Raw genomic sequence first — 6,000 nt, 5'->3', positions numbered from 1 at the left:
CACTTATGTGGTGATAAGTTCTGGAAGGTTTGGGAAGCTGGAGGGGTGTTACTTTTGAAGCAACACAAGCAACCCGCCCCTGGAAATCCCTCACGGGTTGCTTTTCCGCAGGCTCCACGTCCACCATGTTGCCTAAAAATGGCCTCTCAACTTCTCTAATCTCCTCTTTGATTTTTACCCCACTTCCAAACTCCTGATCCTGCCTTGTGCAGAGAGATTTAGCAGTGCCTTGGTTTTCTAGTATTAGAGACCACACCTTTGGTGTCTCATCTCCTCCAGCCAAAGTAGAGCTCCATGGATGGAATGTTTTCCTAAATAAAGGCGGCCCTTCCCTAAAAGGAACTCTGACTCCAACTGTTAAGATAATGATTTCCTGCCTCTACTATTTAGATTATCATATGAATCCAAACTGACTCATGTCTCCCTCCTCAAAAGACTCAAAATGATTCTTTTTAGCTTGAGACACAAAAACAACAGCCACAAAAATTAGCTAAGAAGAAGGGAATCCACTCTATGGTATGAATTATATAAATTTATAGCCAACAGTTCACTTCAGCACGCGCGCGCGCGCACACACACACACACATCACATACACACACTCTAAGTAATAAATCATATTCAGGCCCAGTGTAGGTTACATGTAAGGTTCACTACCAGCTTCTCTGCTCTAAAGTACACATGAGACTTTAACCAGGGGTGGCTGAACACTGTGTCTAGTTCTGGTCTGAACGTTTCTCTCTCAACTGATTGTCCTTGTCTGTTTCCATACCCATGTCAGTGGGGTCTTCTGAGAAGCAGACCCCAAGATGGGATCAGACACACAAAAGATTTATTCAGGGAAATGTCTGTGAAGAATAAAAGAGGCAAAAGCGAGAGTAGATAGGGAGAATCATCATACTGCAACACAGGTCTAATACCCCTGCGAGGAGAAAGGGAAGGAAAGATTGGGTTGAAAGGATCTCAGACCGCAGAAAAGTTCTGAGAAAGTCTTGGCCAGGTTCATGGAGAGTCCTCGAGTGAAGCTGGCCCTTTGCAGGAATCCTACTTCAGGCAGGAGTGGATGGGCTCTGGTCCCTTTGCTGTGCTCAGTCATTGGCTGAGGGAAGCTGGCAGAAGTGTGGTTTCTGCACGAGTGCCGTGGTGGGTCCAACGGGTGGGGTCTGGCTGTCAGTCATCTCTGCTCTGACAGCAGGTTCTCTTAAAGGTATCTGAGTGGCACCCCTCTGTGGCCACCACAGGGTCCCACCTTGTTTTTTCCTGGTGTCTCTGGAAGTGATGCCACCTTGGTCCCTTCCTCATTAGAACTGAAATTAAGTATATTACTTAATTTAACAAACATTCACGGAATCTCCATGATTGTATTCCAGACTTTGCTCTTGGCACTAACGATGTGTAATAAATAATACATTCCTCACCCTCCCAGGAGCTTATAGTCTGAGGGAACTGGACAGGGAAACAGTTATGAAGCAGTCTCAGGAGGTATAAGGCACTTTGAGAAGACTGAGGAGTTGGAGTTTACTTTGGGGGAGAGGTTGAGGGAGGGGTAGGACGGAGAAAGTCTTCATAAAGTAGGTAACATAAGGGGTCCAGACTTTAGAGCCTACTGCTCCCCAGGTGACACCAGGGTCTGTGAGGCCTCAGACTTTTCCTTGTTAGCCAGTTCACATGAACTGATGGGCTCTACCAATGGCTTTGGGAAGGACTCAAGAAGTCTGGGCTACACTCAACAGCTGAGTTCACAGCCCACAGATAGGTCAACTCCAATAGAAGAAAAAGAAAAAGTCAAGAGCTGACTGATGGTAAGTCTTACACCCACTTCCATTACAACAATACACAGGGACAAATTCTCCCAGTACAAGGAATATTTAGAAATGTGGTTCCGTTGAATGTGTGTAAGTGTCCGGGCTATGGGAAGGACTTAGAAAACAGCTTTCTCAGGACAAAAACCTCTTTGCACTTAACGGGCTCTGAAAACCAAGTTTGAACCAACCCCACTCTTCCCCCAAATTCAGAAGATTGTTCTCTTACAAGGTGACAAGGTATCTGTATATTCAGAACTTGACATTGAAGGAGAAAACAAGGACAGAGCTGATTGGCTGGAGGAAAGCAGCTGTTTGGCTCCATCTGGACATGTGGATGTGGCAGATGACAGCTGGCGGCTTCGGTCTCTACTTTGTGACCTTCCAGGAGCCATGCACAAGGAAGACAGGAGAGCTGTCTGGTAGAAATGAAGTCATAGTTTCCAAAAAGATCCATAGATCTGTGTACATATGAAATCTGCCTAATTCCCTGAAGCTGACTGAGATAGTTCACTCAGTATACTTCAGTTGTCACTGTTATTTAAAGAAATTGTTCTACCTGCTGCAGAACGAGTTAATTAGTCTAAGAGACTTTAAAGGCTTCGCTGCATCTTGCCAGGGGTTAGTCCAATCTAATCCTCCAGGGCATGTACTGGGAGCCAGTGCATTAGAGCACAGTGTCTACTGACAGATGGAGGTTTCCTCGCTGTATTGGGGAAGAATACACCCCCCTCTAATGCTGTGTGCCCAAGACCAGCACCAGTGAGCTCAGTGAGAACCGTGCTCTCTGAACCCCTGGCCTGGTGGAGCTGGGGTTTTGTACTGCTGGCTACTGCCGCACATCACACCAGCACCAAACTCGACAGCTTCAAACAGTAGGCATCTATTAGTGCTCACGAATCTCCAGGTTAGCTGGGTGCTTCTTCTGTTCTTGGCTGGATTCGCTCATGTGTCTTTGGTCAGAGTGGGTTGAGTCATCTGTGCTGTTAATCTTGGCTGGGTCACTCCCATCCTTGGGGTCTATGGCTTTAAGTTGGTCTAAGATGTTGCTGCCATCACATTTAATGACAAATCAAGTCACACATCTGGCCCAGTTACAAGTATGGAGAAATAGACTTCAGTTGTTGATGGGAAGAGCTGCAAGATCGCCTGAGAAGGGCATGGGTAGGGGAGGGAGGGTGTGAAGACTGTAGCCATTTTCACCACCCATCTCACCATCCCCAACTTGTGTGTCCACCCCAAAGAAGTCTGGGAGCAGGTCAGGGGTCAGAAGGGTTTTCCTAGCAATGGGTCAGGCTGACCTTGTCTCTGGACTTCTCATACTGCCATGTCCTCCAACCTTTTTGGTTCGCTTGCTTTTGACTTTTGCAGAAAGAGGAGAGGTCCAGTACCTTTTGTTTCGTCTTGAACGACTAATGCCAATGAACACAGGGCTGCTTCTTCTTATCTTAAAACAATGCAACCGTCCTGATCAGGTTTCCTGATCATCAGCCACTCTTGATAAACCAGAAGGATCGTGACTACAAGGCGTCACAAACAATACCTTTAAAGAAATCTCCCATCGTCCATCACTGAGCCACCAACCGCGCCTTTGCCCAAGATGAGAGTCAGCTGATTTAGGATTGTTATTTTATTACTGCAGAACCACACCCCTCTTGCGTGGTTGCCCAGCTCACAACTTCACCTCCATGTCTGGGTGCACAGGGATGGGTCCCCCCAGCAGGCACACCCAACAGGATCCATATCCCTTTGCTAATTAATCGAGTTCACCTAACCAAGCCAATTGTCTGGTAAATAAAAGTTCTGGGCTGAGGTGCACACAGCCTCCAGCGGTATCAAGTCCGAGACAAAGGGGATCTGAGCATAACCTGCTGAGGTCTCTAGGTGGTCCCATTTTGGGGCCTTCCCTACGTCTCATGGTTTAACAACTTCATGGATTCCTTGAGATGCCACAATGTTCTTCCAATAAATCTCTCCTTTAAAAAAAAATTTAGCTAGTCAGAAGGTTTCTATTGCTTACAACCAATAGAACCATAACTCACATACTTCTCAGTTGACTGTTGAAAGAGCTCATGGTCTCTACTTCACTATTGTCTCAAGAGTGGGGTGGGGAGCGTCTCCAACATACACAGGGATTTTGGGTAATGAAACCTGGGGCAGCAACCTCTATCAACTTGTTAAATGTACATGTCTTTTTGGGGCGCCTGGGTGGCTCAGTCGTTAAGCGTCTGCCTTTGGCTCAGGGCGTGATCCCAGCGTTCTGGGATCGAGCCCCACATCAGGCTTCTCTGCTAGGAGCCTGTTTCTTCCTCTCCCACTCCCCCTGCTTGTGTTCTCTCTCTCTCTGGCTGTCTCTCTCTGTCAAATAAATAAATAAAATCTTTAAAAAAAAATGTACATGTCTTTTAACCCTGAAATTCCACTTGTAGGAATTTATCCCACAGATACACCATCCTTCCAGATGACAAAGTGTGTAAGAATATTCATTAAGGCATTGTTTTTAATAATAAAAGATTGAAAACAATCAAATGTTCATCAGAAGATGATCGATAAATATCCAAATATCAGAGTACTGTGCAGCTGGAAAAAATACTGGAGCAGACTATATGCACTGATAAGGAATGATTTTCGGGACCCTGGTTAATTATTCAGAATCAGGTTGCAAATAGTGTGTAATATATACTAACCATTTATATTTTTATTTATTTATCTTTGTTGTTAAAATTTTATTTATTTATTTATTTGAGAGAGAGTGAGCACATTCATGTGAGCGGAGGGGGGTGGGGGGGAGCTTGCATGCTGGGGCAGAGGGAGAGGGAGAGAGAGAATCCTAAACGGACTCTATGCTGAGCACGGAGCCCAAGGCGGGGTGTGATCTCAAGACCCTGAGATCATGACCTGAGCTGAAACCGAGAGTTGGATGCTTAACTGACTGAGCCACCCAGGTGCCCCAACCATGTATATTTTTAAGTAAACTATAGTATGTATATACATATCCCTGGAAGGACAGATAAAGAGCTGGTAAAGGAACCATGTTAACTCTGTGCCATATCAGACGTACAGGAGCACGCATTACCCATTTACAAACATGAGTGAAATACAGTTTTTTTAAGAAAGAAACTACTCTCTGAAAGCCCATGTGCCTATCTTCCAGGATCGGGAGCCCACACACACTGTCACCTCCAGACCCACGTGGCTGCTGCAGATTAAACCCTCCTGTCCTGCTTGGAGGATTTCTCCATCAACTCTGATCACCTTGAGGAGGTTTCAGCCATCGACCCCCTGAAGCAGGGCCTTTTCCTTGGGGTGAGCATGGAGCCCACGGATGAACTGGCAGTGAGGGGAGCTGAGGGGAAACGGCTTGGAGGCCTGACCCCAGCCCCCGGCAAATCATGGTAGATCATGTGATGACTGTTTTTCCTAAATCTATTCAGATACTTCCATTCTCCCTGCTCATCAGAAGACCAACATCTCTTTCTTTCCCTTCCTTTAAACAATGTCCTATCCCCCTTCCCCAGCCCTGAAATTCACTCTCAGAATAAGGGTAAAATGCCAAAGAATTCCACCCATATGTACCTTCAACCTTTCATTAGTTCATAACCACGTCAGTGCCGGCCATGGTTCTAGAGGCTGGAGGTATAGCAGCGGCCCAAAGAGATGAGGTCTCTGTCCCTCTGTCTTTATGGAATTACATTCCAAGTGGGGAAAGTTTTTACAAAAGCTTTTACAAAAAAAACCCAAAAAACAAAACAGATAAACCAGATAGATAATTAAAACCCATGACAAGTGATCTGAAGGAAACATAAGGTGCTAGGGAACCAGGGTCTGGGGTCAGGTAGGAGGCTGGCAGTGAAAGGGCTTCGGGGGTGCTCAGCGGTGGCCTCACTAAAGAGGTGACATTTAAATTAATTGTTGAATGACAAGAAGGAGCCAGCCCAGTGAAAGTCCAGGGAGGAGAGTTTTAGGGCATGGGGATAGTCAGTGCAAAGGCCCTGGGGCAGGAAAGGATTTGGCATGTTCGATGGCAGCCAATGAGGCCAATGTGGAGGGTAAGGAGAAGAGGTCCAAGAGGCAGACAGGGTCATCTGACATCACCTACCAACCAATTTACCTACTCATCCACCATGAGGTGACCACGAATCTCTTTGTTGCAATGTCAACACAAAGCATAAATGCCTTTGACTTCACCACAGTCTATAA

This window comes from Ursus americanus, chromosome 6, assembly GCF_024610735.1.
Source record: "Ursus americanus isolate L20-20 chromosome 6, mUrsAme1.1.p, whole genome shotgun sequence".
Taxonomy (NCBI): domain Eukaryota; kingdom Metazoa; phylum Chordata; class Mammalia; order Carnivora; family Ursidae; genus Ursus; species Ursus americanus.
The sequence above is the reverse complement of the archived record's forward strand: the minus strand, read 5'-3'. Positions refer to the sequence as shown.